This window comes from Lactuca saligna, chromosome 3, assembly GCF_052625555.1.
Source record: "Lactuca saligna cultivar CGN05327 chromosome 3, ASM5262555v1, whole genome shotgun sequence".
Classification (NCBI taxonomy): Eukaryota; Viridiplantae; Streptophyta; class Magnoliopsida; order Asterales; family Asteraceae; genus Lactuca; species Lactuca saligna.
Window position 1 is genome coordinate 115,175,478 of NC_136419.1, and position 16,482 is coordinate 115,191,959.

Below are 16,482 nucleotides of genomic sequence, written 5' to 3' on the forward strand. Positions count from 1 at the left end.
ATTAGATTTAGTAGTTAGATAACCTCGAAATTTGTAAACTGTAATTGACATTAGATGATGAATAAAAGGTGTTTATTTATGAGTAAAGTGTTGCTATCTCTTGTCGATCGTTTACTATATTTCTTTTGATTGTTTTGACTTCCAGAATAATTTTGTTTGGTATAAAATATTATTCAAACCTCCACAGTCGTCATATGTCGGAAGTAGGTATGAATCAAGACTGTCATGATTGGTTGCAGAGGTCTACGGTGTTGGACAAGGCTACAACAATCATGAGTGCTCATAAGTTCTGAGCATTGGACTCAACCCACGCTCACTAGAATCACTTCATGTAATTCTATCTCGAGTGATCGTGAGACAGTAATATCATATAAGTCTTCAAACCTAGAGATATGATTTGTTACTTACAAGTTGGTTATGCATTGATTGTACGAAAACGCATTGGTAACTCGATGTTATAAAACGTGCTTTTGTGTATAATTCAATGAGTGATAGAAAAAACATATGAGTCGAAATTTATCTGTTCCTTCTTGGATTAGAAGCTGATATCTGGGCCCCTCGATGATTTTGTTTTGACCTATGTACCGGGCCCGGTCAGAACTAAGTTAATGTGTTCAATTAAGTTCTTTGTCAAACAAATCGGAAATCGGGAAACAAACTACTGGACAATAAGTAAGACATTGTTCCATGTATTTGTCTAGCTGATATCTAGAACAGAGGATTATATGATCAATTATCTTAAATGGCGTACCTTCATCTTCTCAGTTCCGAGAAACCTTGAAAAGAGCTACGATTGCCGATCGGTTCCTGAAGTCATACTTGCAGTAATAGTTATTAGACTTATCCAAGTGGGTGACTGTTGGATAAGGTGTCTAAGTCCATAACTATTTCTAGTATGTACTTGACCCGACCCGGCATGGTCCATTTGGGTTGCATGGCACCATGCAATTGGATAGACTAAATGAGAGAAATAACACTTGGAGATTATTAATATATTATAAGTTATAATATATTAATAATATTATTTGATTAGTTTGATCAAGAATTAATTTAGAATTAATGAAGTGATCAAAAGATAACTAATTAAATATATGGGTTGATTATGTAAATCATTCATATCTTGTATAGTGGGCTAAGAGGCTCCATGGATTATCAACTTGGGTTCCACCCATAGGATGCTCCATGGGAGTTCCAAACCCATGGGTGATGGAAATGAAGAGTCATGACACACTAGGGTTTACATGGTGTTGTTGGGTTTTGAGCATTCTAACACTCCTAAGTGTACATGCAACCCTAAATACCTTAGATCTATGTTTTCTCTATTATACATGCAATAAGAATATCCAAGGTATTATCCTAATCTAGCATACAAAACAATGAGTGTAACAAGATAGAATACCCTCAAATGGAATCACAATCATCAAAACACTTAGAATAACTTGAGAGAGTTCTACACTTCATGAAATCGGCTAGCCCTCTCTAGAATAATACTAGTGGCCGATTTTGTCAAGAATAATATCTTTATATAGTGTTACAATTAGGGTAAATCCTTAATTGTCATAACTTTCCATTTCCTTGGATTCATGGGTTCAAATACACCATGGAGCATCCATGGACCATCCTATGGGTTTTAGCCCAACTTAATTATCCATGGAGCATTAGCCCACTATATAAGTATGGATGATTTACACAATCAACCCACATATTTAATTAGTCTTCTTTTGATCACTTAATTAATCCTAGATTAATTCTTGATCAATACTAATTAAATAATCTTATTATTCTTATTATTAATATACTAGAACTTATAATATATTAATAACCATAAGTGTCTTATTTCTCTCATTATAGTCTATCCAAGTGCATGATGGTATGCAACCCAAATGGACCATGCCGGGTCGGGTCAAGTCTTACCAATTATAGTTATGGACTTAGACATTAATCCAACAGTCTCCCACTTGGATAAGTCTAAAACTATTATTGCGTATGACTTCAGGAACCAACTGGCAATCGTAGCTCTCAAAAGCTTCTGTCGAACCCTGACCTTGTAGATGAACTCTGATCTTGTCAATGACTTGTCCATTAGATAAGGGATCATATAATCCTCTGTTCTCATGATATCATCCGGACAAATACATGGAACAACGTCGTACTTATTGTCCAGCAGTTTGTTTCCCGATTTTCGATTTGTTTGACAAAGAACTTAATCGAACACATCAATTCAGTCCTGACCGGCCGGTACATAGGTCACAACAAAATCATCGAGGGGCCCAGATATCGCTTCTATTTCTAGAAGGAACAGATAAACTTCGACTCATATGCTTGTTCTACTACTTGTTGAATTGTACACAAAGGCACGTTTTATAACATCAAGTTACTGATGCGTTTACGTGCAATCAATGCACAACCAACTCATAGGTAACAACTCATATCTCTAGGTTTGAAGATTTATATGATATTACCGTCTCACGATCACTCGAGATAAATTCCATGAAGTGATACAAGTGAGTGTGGGTTTATTCCAATACTGATAACTTATGAGCACTCATGAATGTTGTAGCAACCATTGCTATGACTAAACCTATTAGCCATCTACAAACCCAATTCATGACAGTCTTAATTCATACCTACTTCCAACATATGAACGACTGTGGAGTGTTTAAATAACTTAGTCATTCGAAAAGAATAACCTAGCTATTTTGGAAGTCAAAACATGAAAAGTGAAACACAATAATAATCGAATCTAATATGGTCTCAGAACCCTTTTGAATATAAATAAAACCACTTTTTATTTATCACCATATTGATTACACATTATTCAATGTTTCAAATAATTAACTTAAGACTTGAATAAAAACAACAGTCGTCCCATGCTCCTAGCATGTACACTTTGTTTTTCTAAACAATAGTTATGCCATACTCCAAGTATGCTCACTATGTTTGTCTATGATCCTTACATAGTGATGTAGATCAATTGAACATGATTCCAATGATACTCATTTCACAATCCCAAATCCTTATTGTAAATGCAAGAATTCCAAATTTATGTCATTTACTGAAATCTGTTAGATTCTAAACTTATATGCATTGATCCTCTTGTAATGATTATGCACGAAGTCAGAAAGACTTGACAACAATCATTACAGAGCATTCCAGAGGAGATCAACTCCTTGGGAACATCCTTCTTGCATTAAGTTTCCTAATCTTACATAGATTGAATAATTTCTAACTTTGAAACATTTCCAGATCCCATTTTGACTATCACTTCTGAACAAGAGTTGCCTCCTTACAGATTATGTCAATATGGTCCTTCCAGAATTATCACTATACTTCCAATTGTCCTTGAGAAACCAATCTTTGGTAAACCTTAGATTGTCCTCGACAATTGTTTAATTACTTTAGTCATTATCCAGTTCAAGACTTTTCCCTTCTAAATGCCTTAAGCATTTGGAAAATTTAGAAAGGATGAATATTATAGCACATGAAATCGATCCTATATCCGAAGCATATAGGACACGATTCATGATGTTTGACATAAAGACATGATACTAGACAAGTCTTTTGCTGCAAAATTTTTATTTGCCATGTTTTTCAAAATTTAACTATGAAGAGGGATGCCGTAATCATAATCGAATTTTGAAAATGCAATATATATATAGAATTTCTTCAAGTTGAACCATTCCAACACAAAATTCATATATATTCTTGACTAAAGATGATTAAAACCTCAATCTAAGCTTTAGAATTGAAATGAAGTATAATTTCCTCTCCCTTAATTACAGCAAAACAACTTTTCAACCCCTGCAACTTCACGGATTGAAACTTTGTTTTCTATAATTAACATTGCTAGCTTGCAATACTAATCATAATAATCATGCTCCCACTAACATGATGATTATCAGCATAACACTTATGCTCCCACTAGCTCTGACATATTTTCAGAAATCTGCTGGACTTCTGAAATTTAGATTCATACACCTTTCCGTAGATAGCTCAGCTGTGTGTCTAAGCAATTTCAAGAACTATGAAAAGGGATGTCGTAATCATAGTCTCAATTGCTTAGGCATTTTCCATTTCTCACAAGTCCATGTTAGTGTGCTGGTTAACCACACGCGCTCTACTAACGACTTTTGAAAAATGCAAATAACACAATTGCTATCTACGTAAAATCTACTTAGTGAAAGCGTTTCCTCACCATCATTTTCATGAATCGGAGAGAAACCTTATGACACTTAGATTTTATAGTGTATGAGTTCCTATCCATGTGAATATGTCAAAACCATAATCACAAGATAAGGTTAGTGACAAATTCAGCCTTACATGGATTAAACTTGTTCAATCTTAGTTTCATGTCACCTTGGTAGCACAAGGCCCACCAATGCTTCCAAGTTAAACTCTGATAACTCACATGAAAATTCAACTTATTTGAAGTAGGTACAGAAATAAGAATTGTGTCAACACGATAGGTTGCAAACCTTAAGTCGTGTGCTAGTGATAAACTACAGGTTTTACTCTTGATTAAATCTTGAAACTCTTTCAGGATCTTTAAGGCTCCCACTGTCCTCTTGACATATAAGTTTTCCTAGTCAAGAACCATTCCTTGACAAAACAAATATTCAAGGGATAGTGCGGATTCTTATCAAGACTAACACTTCACACAATTGGTCTTAGTTGGTCTTTGTCTCATCCAAGACATCACAACTTACCAATGTCAAATGTACAAGAGTAGAAACATTTCACACTACATTTGAGAAGTGTTTTAAACCTTACTTTATGTCACTCAATGTTACAATCTTGGAGTATGACACTAAGAATTGTTTTGGAACGAAGTATGACTCATCTTCTTGATCTTAACCAATCCAACAATTCATGACCTCTCTTCTTAGCCATAACAATGCACTAAGACGTCCTTAGAGTATGAATTTGTGATATGGTTTCTAAATCATTAAGATGATCATAAAACTGATACTAACGTACTCTCCCATCTTTTCAGATTTCAGAAACTTTTATCTTTCTGCCTAATTTAATTCTTCTCATTTGTTTTGTCATACATTGTAACCTTTCCAATGTTACAGAATTATACTTAACCTTATAAGTATAATCATATTTACTAATCTTTAGTAAATCATGACAAATCAATCTTTGTGGTGGACCTTGACCAGTGCACACCCAGTGTACCTAATTCCTTAGTCCTTCAATTGACTCACATATACATGTGATCAAAGAATTAGTCTTAATTTTTCAAAGATGAAAATTCTCATTCATCATACAATACAACTTGTATGATTCCAAGTTTCTGTCCAATTGAAACTTGGGTGATGAAAAACTTTCTTCATTTGGTAAATTCAGACACTACCACAAATGAAAGAATCAAATCCACTTTCCAATATTGCTATTACTGGAAACATATAAGCAACAATTTTCCACAGATGCCATTGTAAGGATATTTTTTAAAATAAATAAAATTAAAACCCTTTTTTTCTTTTATTTTAAAACTTTGCGGAAAAACTTATCCTTACAATCCACATGAAAACCTTGTTGTTATCTATTCACAAGCAATATATTATAACTCTTAAGCAACAACTCAAAATTCTGATTACCGAACCATGCGATCGAAACCCATCTTCGCAATCAAAATCAGCATATACTTCTTTAAGCTTCCTATCTTTTCTTTGATTCTTAAAAGACATCAACATGTGACCCATTCACATTATGTAATAAGAATCTCCAAATAGAAACTTAGCAGAGTTAGATAGTGAACTTTACCTGAAGTAGAGTCAAACTTATCGACTTTAACATCCTTAGGTAAATTATGGCAGCTTTGCAACCAATGCCCCTTTCTTTGGCAATATAAACATATGGACCCTTTGATAATGGTACACGGGACTATCACAGACTTAGTTTTTCTCTTTACCATTTGGTCAACCGAGTTGACTATGGCCGATCCCTTTCCATTGGGAAGAGAATGCTTTTCTGGATTTCCTGTGTCACTATTGTCAATGTCCATCAAGTTTTGAGGAAGTTGATCTTAACAAATAGATAAAATCATTAAGGGTCTTGTCATAGTCTTTTTCATAGGTGTTCCAAAAGAACTCACTATGTGACTTAGAAAGTGATTGAACCACCAACTTTCTCAAGACTTTGACACCCAACTCTCCCGGCTTGTCAATATGTGACTACATCTCCAAGATGTGACCACACCAAGACCTTTACTTGCCAATAGGGCTCGAGTGACCTTAAACTTTTTCAAGAACTTGTGGGTGAGGGAGAATAATTGGAGGAGGTGGAGGAAGTGAAGCATGATGTTGAGGGACACCATCTTCAAATGATTTGGTAAGATCATAAATGTCTAAACCAAACATGTTTTGGGAGATATTCAACATAGTTGATTTAAAGTCCTTAATATAACACCCAATATGAAATATTAAGGCTAGGACCCAACACAATATTTTATAATTTGGAAGAGGGATGCCGTAATCCAAGCTATAAAATATTTGAAGGTAGGCGAATGACGATTCGCCAATTTCCACCATGAAAAACGAAATAATTTATTAGTTTTTAATTGGGTTTGAAATTCCTAGATCTTTTGAGATTCATTGAACTTTTCAATGGCATGTTTCAATCTCGCGTGTGCCCTCTCAAATTTTGTGACTGGAATGCCAAGGATCACAAAACAAGGTGTGAATAACCATACCAATTCACTTGGTACCCTTAATATTATCACCTAATCAATGTGCCGGTTAACCACACACGCTCCATTGATCTATGAAAAACATTAAGTCACCCTCCGTGGTCCTTACTAGTCCAAGTTAGTGTGCCGGTTAACCACACACGCTCCACCAACGACTTGGTAAGCTACAAAGTGTGAATTCCATGGGCTAGCACCAAATTCACATTTTTCCTAAAGTAACTAAGATTGGGAATTATTAAGATTTTAGTTACTTAGTATTTATCATTAATACTTTTAATGAAGGGAGAATTTAAAGTCATTGTCCTACCCGTTCGGCTAACGACCCTCCACCAGTCAAGCAAGCGGTGGGTGAGAGTATACACCCATTAAGTCGCCATTTTATAGGCAACAACCTTATACCCACCTTATAGACCGGCTTCGTGAATGAGGCCTACTAACGGTAAAACAACTTGTTCTTATACATATATATAATAATTAACCATTAATGTTATAAATAGTATAAGTGTTGAATTTTAACTCTTTAGAATTCTAAGGGCTAATTTGGAATTAAAGTATTCATAAGAGAAAACTTTTCAAATTCCAAAACTTGAGGGCAAGTTTTGAAACTATTCAAAACTAATTAATTCCATAACTTATGTGTTTAAAGTAGTTTTAATCCAAAAAACTCTTCAAGTTCCATAACTTATGGAAGACTTTAAACTAATAAGAGAATTAACTTTTCTTTATTTTTATAACTTATGGAATTAATTAAGGTTACACTTTATTTATTTATTTATTTATTAATGAAGTGACTCTTGAACTTCCATAACTTGAGGACAAGTTATGGAGTCATAAAAAAAAATCAATGACACAAGACTCTTCATTTTGTACCCATTACCAACTTTTATGAATTTTATGAGTCTTTAATGTGACTCTTCATGTAACTTCAGGACAAGTTACACAAACACATTTTATACTCAACTCTTAGATTAAAATGGATTGAAAGCAACTATTTCAATTAACTTTTCTATTAATCTAAGCAACTCATAAGAACAAGATAATTCATATCAAACTTCTTCATGTAATTAGTCTAAACCTTAAACTAATGCAAAACATGAATCTATTGACAATTATCTTTGAAAATGGATTAGCATGAACATTACCACATTAAAAACAAGTTTATAAGTTCAAAAACAACTTAGGGTAATGTTCCTAGTCCATTTCTAGCCAAAAACCTCGAAAACATGTTGTCTGGGGTCCAACTCGTCGAGTGCATGAACCAACTCGGCGAGTTGGATCGAATTGATCAATTTTTAGGCATGGACTCGCCGAGTCCCTTGATGGACTCGCCGAGTCTGATGATCAAACAGCAACACTTTCGATTTTTTAAGCATCTATTGCAGGTATAACAAGAAAACAAGCCTAGGCTTTGATACCACTGTTGGGTTTTGAGCATTCTAACACTCCTAAGTGTACATGCAACCCTAAATACCTTGGATCTATGTTTTCTCTACTATACATGCAATAAGAATATCCTAGGTATTATCCTAATCTAGCATACAAAACAATGAGTGTAACAAGATATAATACATACCTCTTTGATGTAGAAAGTCTTCATTAAGCTTGAGTGCCTAGCCCCAATAGTGTGGAAGCCTCAAATGGAATCACAATCATCAAAACAGTTAGAATAACTTGAGAGAGTTCTACACTTCATGAAATCGGCTAGCCCTCTCTAGAATAATACTAGTGGCCGATTTTGTCAAGAATAATATCTTTATATAGTGTTACAATTAGGGTAAATCCTTAATTATCATGACTTTCCATTTCCTTGGATCCATGGGTTCAAATACACCATGGAGCATCCATGGACCATCCTATGGGTTTAGGCCAACTTGATTATCCATGGAGCATTAGCCCACTATATAAGTATGGATGATTTACACAATCAACCCACATATTTAATTAGTCTTCTTTTGATCACTTAATTAATCCTAGATTAATTCTTGATCAATACTAATTAAATAATCTTATTATTCTTATTATTAATATACTAGAACTTATAATATATTAATAACCATAAGTGTCTTATTTCTCTCATTATAGTCTATCCAAGTGCATGATGGTATGCAACCCAAATGGACCATGCCGGGTCGGGTCAAGACTTACCAATTATAGTTATGGACTTAGACATTAATCCAACAGGTGTAACCCTAGATGTGTCAACACTATATAAGAATCCCATTCTCCACCAAAATTGGCTACACATATGAAACAAGAGGGCTAGGCCGATTTCAAAAAGTGTGCATTCTCTCAAAAGTCTTTCCAAGAGCATTTGGTGTTGTGTGAAGCATTTGAGGCATCACACTTGGGGTGATAGGCTCACAAGGTTTCAAGGAACATAAGCAACAACAAGGTAAGTTATTCTATCTTTCATTCAAGTTAAAAATTGTTCTCCATGAATGTAGATAGGAATATAACCTTGGAATTCAACTTTGCATGATAATTAGACAAACATAGATCCAAGGTTATTAGGGTTGCATGTACACTTAGGAAGTGTTAGAATGCTCAAAAACCCATCAGTTATATGATGTGTATGTGCTATGTTATGTTATGACTATTATGATACGGACCGGAAGGTCAGAGAAGTAGGATCGGAAGATCAAGATGATTCGGACCGGAAGGTTAGAGAAGTGGGATCAGAAGGTCTACCAGGACTATGGAATGCAAGTCCCCTGAGACACATTAATAGGAAGGTCTTGTAGAGCTATAGCCTCGAGTGGCGTATATGTTTTATGTTGTATTTTGGGGAACTCATTAAGCATTTATGCTTACCGTGTTATGTGATATGTGTTTCAGGTACTAGTGAGGATCGTGGGAAGGCGCCAGCATGATCTATACACACTGATGAAGATCCATATGTTTGAGATTCCGGGATATGATTTCTCAGATAACATTTGATTAAATGAGTTTTGAAATTATTCTATGAAATTTATTATGTTTGGAATGAAAAATTGTTTTGAGATTTTACGTCGTTACATCGAAATAAATTGAAGATAATTTATTTGGATAACACATTACAACCAAAGAAAAATGATTGACTACTACAAACAAGGTTCAAATCCTTTAAAGATTAGACTTATGAAAATTAATCTTTATTCTTGAAAGAGAAAAAAAAACAATGCAGAACTAAAATTATGTTAGTAATATTCGACCAGATCTAATCACAAAGAATGATTATATCATCCACATAAAAAGATGTGAAATTATCATATCTCCATTTCCATCTTGAACTCATTTAAAATGATGATTTGCTTTAGCATCTTCAATAGTGATATGAAGTCCCTCCATGACAAGAATAAACATGAACAGTGATAAGGGATCACCTTATCTCAGCCCCATAAATTATTGGAATTCCTTTGTAGGGCTATGATTAAAAAGAACCGAAGATCTTGCTATCATAAAACAAGCTCGAATCCAAGATCTTCATTTAGAACCAAAATTCATAATTTGCATTTTGCGATCAGGAAAGGACTAATTAAACGTATCGTAAGCTTTTTTAAAATCATTATTCAATAACAACATTTTCTTTCATCTTCTCTTATACTGTTCGATCATTTTTGTTCACCATAAGAGGCGTGTCCAACATCTGACGATTTTTCTACAAAAGTTGACATGTAATGTCTTGTTCCGAATCGCTTCCGATTTTGGGGTGGTGATCAAGGATTTAGTATTAGCAAGCTTAGGACCCTTGAAGAATTGGGATTTGGACTTAATTTGGGGTGGACGGTGTAATATGAACAATTCGGGTTTTCGATTTGTGTTTTGGAGCCAAAGGGTGTTTTGGTAATATGTTAGCTCAGGATTTTATGGAAATTAGATGTATGTTCGAGATGTTGTAAGTCAGGTAAGAGTTGATTTAAGATTAGAGTTTCTTGTTGCCTTTTCATGGATATAAGGATCGTCGGAATCGGATTAATAGTGAGCACGTTATGGCCTTCGAAGTATGTTAGGGTTAAGGGGTTAAGCAGTACATAGAGCGTACATATATGTACGCACGACGTACTAGTTCTAAATCTGGTACGTGGGGCGTACAATGGTGTACATGGGGCGAATAGATGTGAGCAGAATTGCAACCTTCTCGCCAGTAGCGAAGATTAAGTCAATTAGGGTTTTGCTAGCCATAGCTGCATTTTATGTTTATGAAATTTGGAAAAAGGATGTCAAAACCAATTTCCTTAATGGAAAGTTGGATGAGGATGCTTACATGAGTTAGATAGAAGGTTTTGTCAGTGCAGAGTACCCTGATAGAGTGTGTAAGCTTGAGAAATTCATCTATGGACTGAAACAAGCATCTTGTAGATCGAATCTTTGTTTCGATGAGAAAGTCAAAGATTTTACTTTTCCGAGGAGCGAAGATGAGTCTTGTGTATATGTTAAGGCTAGTGGGAGTATAGTTAGCTTTTTGGTATTGTATGTAGATGACATACTACTCATAGGAAATGACATCCCAACCTTGCAGGAGGTTAAATCCTGGCTTAGGAAGTGTTTCTATATGAAGGACCTTGGAGAAGTTTCCTATATCTTGGGGATAAGGATATTGAGAGACATGAGTAAGAGACTAATTGGACTTAGTCAAAGTACCTACTTGGATAAGGTGCTAAAAAGGTTCATCATGCAAGATTCCAAGAAAGGTGACTTACCAATCCAGAGTAGCGCCAAATTGAGTAAAACTCAAAGCCCGAATATAGAGGCTGAGAGAGCTGAGATGAGTTGAGTACCGTATGCTTCCGCTGTAGTCTCGATCATGTATGCTATAACTTGTACTCGCCCTAATGTGGCCTTTGCTTTGAGCATGGACAGCAGATATCAAGGGAATCCGGGCAATGGCTCACTGGACTGCGGTGAAGAATATTCTCAAGTACCTATGAAGGACTAGGGAATGGTTCCTTACCCCGGTGGGGGTGATGACTTGAGATTAGTGGGGTATAGTGATGTTGGCATCCAGACTGATAGGGGTAATTTATGCTCTCAGTCGGACTGGGTCTTTACCCTTAATGGAGGAGAAATTACTTGGAAAAGTTCCGAGCAGGAGACAGTAGCTTATTCAACTTGCGAATCAGAGTACATAGCAGCAAGCGAGGCAGCAAAGTAGGCAATATGGTTGAATAACTTCATTGGAGACCTTGGAGTTGTACCAGATATTAAGGTGCCTATGTAGATTTTCTGTGATAATAAGCGTGCAATTACCTTAGCTAAGGAACCAAGGGATAACGGCTGATCCAAGCACATCGACAGAAAATACCACTTCATTAGACATCGGATAGAAGAAGTACTCCTCGTGCTTAAGAAGGTATCATCGCATGAGAACCCAACAGATCGCCTCACAAAGGGATTGTATAAGGTTAAGCATTTGCAGCATGTGAGACGCATCGGGATGAAGGATGATATTAGTTTACAGATTAGATAGCTATTTCTGAAATTTGTAAAATGTAATTGACATTTGATGATTAAATAAAAGCTGTGGGTTATTTATAAGTAAAGCGTTGCTATTTTGTGTCAATTGTTTACTATTAATTCAATTTTGCATGTTTTGACTTCCAGAATAATTACTTTATTCTAACTCTCCACAGTCAATCATATGTTGGATGTAGGTATGAATTAATATTGTCATGAATTGGCCTTGTAGATGTCTAAGATGTTAGACATAGTAAAAGTTGCTACAACATTCATGAGTGCTCATACGTTCTGAGTATTGGATTCAACCCACGCTCACTTGTATCACTTCATGGAATTTATCTCATGTGATCGTGAGATGGTAATATCATATAAGTCTTCCAACCTAGAGATATGAGTTGTTGATTATGAGTTGGTCGTGCATTGATTGCATGAAAACGCATCAGTAACTTGATGTTATAAAATGTGTTTTTGTGTTTGATTCAACAAGTACTTAGTACAAGCATATGAGTCGAAGTTTATCTTTTCCTTTTAGCCCTTGGAGGATTAAAAGCTATACCTGGCCCCCTCGATGATTCTGTTTTGACATATTTACTAGGCCCGGTTAGAACCAAATTGATGTGTTCAGTTTAGTTCTATGTCAAACAAATCGGAAACCGGGAAACAAATTGTTGGACAATAAGTACGACATTGTTCCATGTATTTGTTCGGTTGATATCTAGAACATAGGAGTATATGATCACTTATCTTAAATGGCTCATCGTCATCTTAGTTCTGTGAGACTTTGAAAGAGCTACAACTGTTGGTCGGTTGTTGAAGTCATACATGTAACTATAGTTGTTAGACTTATCCAAGTGGGAGACTGCTGGATAAGGTGTCTAAGTCCATAACTATATTTGACATGTACTAGACCTGGCTCGGCATGGTCCATTTGGGTTGTATGGCATCTCAACATTTGGATAGACAAAAATGTGAATAAGGACACTTATGATTTGTTAATATATTCTAATATATTAATATGAAATAATATTATTTAATTAGTATTGACTAAGAATTAATTTGTAATTCATTTTGTGATCAAAAGAGACTAATTAAATATATGAGTATTGATTGTGTAAATCTTTCATTCTTATATATTGGGCTTAAGGTCCATGATTCACTAGATTGGGCTAGGAGCCATTGGGTTCTCTATGGATGCTCCATGGAGGTTACAAACCCATGGATCATGGTGGAAATGAAAAGCCATGCACATTAGGGTTTATCTTAATATGACACATTATATAATGAACCTCATATGGAGCAAAATGGGAACTAAGGCTATAAGAGTGAGGGCTAGCCAATTTAGTGCTCAAAGTTTTCTTCTCTCAAGTTATTCCAAGTGTTGTTGTGTTGTGTGAAACATTTGATGCATAACATTTGGGGTGCTAGGCTCACATAGCCTTTAGGAATTCATGAAACACACAAAGGTATGTAATTCTACTTGTTTTTATATTACAAGTGCCTCATAACATGCTAGTTAGGATGAGAACCTTGGAAAAATCAAATTTGCATGTATATCATAGAAAACATAGTTCCAAGGTTTCTAGGGTTGCATGTACACCACAGGAGTGTTAGAATGCTCAAAACCCATCAGGGTGATCATTAAGTTTGGCTAATAATAGAACGCTAGTATTGCTTAATATAGGTCATATGTGGTTCATGCTATATGAGGTTGATGGGTTGGGAATCCATCAGAATTTAAGACATGAAAGAGCTTCATCGAATCCAAGTGGGGAGAATCGTTCAACATTTTCAGAAGTTTGGAAGGGTGTGGACCTAGGGAAAGTTTCACATCCTGTCCAGGAAAATAGATTACCCAAGTGGCTGTTTAGATTGAGATTGTATAAGTAGGAGTTTAGGAAACTTCCAAACATTAGTCATCTTCTTCTTTATTATGCGTAGCAGGTTTGTAGGTGTGCCCGGGATGAGGGTTGGGAATTCGAAGTATTACCTGAACACCTAATTGGATGCAGTTGGATGAATGTTTCAGCTTAGGATACGTGGGGATGTGATGATTAGGGTGTGGTAAGGCCATGGGTAGTTACCATAGTTGGTTGAACTGTTGTAAGACTGTGATGGGATTGTATAATTCACCAGTTCAAGGTATACTATCATTGTAGGTAGGCATAAGCATAAAGGGGGAATCGACTTGTTCCTTGGGCTTATCGGTCATGATTGCTGAGGCGTATTCTATGTGTAGGTTGAGAACCATTGGGGTCCGTGGAGGATTCGGGCCTATATAGCTCTAAGATGGGTAGGACCCATAGGTGAGGCCGCGTCGTGGTATAGTTGGGTGGTTCCTATAGGCGAGGCTCCTATGATTATGGAAATACGCATGGGACCTGGTTGAGACTGTTGGATGAAGATTTTGGATTTTGAGTCGCAGGATTAAGTGGCTGGTCAGTGTGTGTGACACATAGGGGTTTATAGGTTGGGTAGCCTTGTTATTTTGGACTCTTGGGAACCTAGTGGTTAGACTAGGTGCAAGACTGGTACTCTCAGTGATGGTTAGGAACCTTTATATCTCAAACTAATGAGGTGTTATCGTGATGCAGAAGGTGGTGGGTTAAGTGCAAGTGCAGTTACGTGGATCTAGGGTTATGAATTGACGACCAGGTTGGCTTTTGGGTGAGATACTGAGTTCGGTGATGCGAGTATATATGTGCAGGATTTTCTTTTTTGTAGGATATGAATTGGGGTATCTATATGTTGTGGACATCAATCGAAGGGTTCAAAGGTAAGGAATGGATTCAGTTTTGATGATAAATCAAGCCATTGTGGTTATATATCGAAATGGTTCTATTTGTGAAGGGCATCAAGATAATTCAAGATGGTAACAATGATCTAGATATCGTGTGTGGAGTGGCATGTTATTCGAAGAATATGTTAGGTTACTTGTAGTTTGTTGGGTTTTAAGTACTATAACACTCCTATGGTGCACATACAACCCTAGATGCTTTGGATCTAAGTTTTCTATAATTATACATGCATTTTCATTTTTCCAAAGCATACACCCTTGCAAGCATGAAATTGTAGATATACAACATAAAACCAGGTTAGATGAATACCTCTTAGTGTAGCTTGTAGTTGTTGGCCTTTAAAAGCTTTAGCACCTCAAATATGATGCCTCTAATTTGTTACAAACACCAAATGAAAGAAGATGCTTATAAGAGACAGACTGGAAAGCAATAAATCGGTTATGGTTCAACTTTAGATGCACTAGCCGATTTTTGGGGGTGAAAGGGTTACTTTTATAGTGTGGAAATCCTATGGTTTCTTCCATGAAAACCCTAATTCACCATGACCCTTCATATTTCTTAGGCACTTTGGTTTAAACCTTAATGGACTATCATATAGGTTTAGCCCATCCTTAATCAACATGGATCATTAGCCCAAACAATAAGTATTATTGATTTACTTAATCAGTCCCCGTAAATTTAATCAGTCTCTTTTGATCATTAAATTTATTCTAAATTAATTCTTGATCAATACTAATTAAACAATATGATTTCTTAATTAATATATTATTCATATAATATATTAATAAATCACAAACAACCTCTTTCTCAACAGTCCATCTTATCAAATTGCTCCAGGAAGGCAACCCAAAAGGACCATGTTACTATCGGGTCAAGTACATGCCAATTATAGTTATGGGCTTAGACACATAATCCAACATAGCTTGTTTTGGATAATGTAAAAGTAAATAATTTAACCTTGTTGTGCAGCTCTCGTCTTAGTCTAACCGTTGCTGGGATGAGTCTTATACTCGAAGGATTATCTAAGCCTTTTGTCAAGTTTAAGTGTTTTGCATCAATATATAGTCTGTGATTCTATTTTATAGTAAGAGCCTCAAGTTATCAAAAATTAACTAGTCAGTTGGGTGATAAGTGGAATCGATTTAGCAATGGTTCAGTATGGGTGATCTGTCAGGAAGTTAGATAATCTCGAGATTTCAAACTTCAGGTTTAGTAGACGTGTTTATTTTGCAAGGGATAAATTTTAGGTGGAGAAAGGATTCGTTCATCTTCAGGTTGGAGAGCCCTGCTAGGGTTGGTTTCGGCTGACTTAGGAAGATTGTGGTATGCTCGAGGTGGGGCTGTGAGGCCCAAGTTATCTGGTGTATTGGGGATGGTAAGGAATAATTTTGAGGACGAATATAATTTAAATGGGGAAGAGTTGTAACGCCCTGTTCTGAATTGTTTCCCATTTCGAGGTGTTGATCAAGTATTTGGTATTAGCAAGCTTAGGACCCTTGAAGAATTGGGATTTTGACTCAATTAGGGGTGGATGATGTAATTTGGATGATCCGGCTTTTC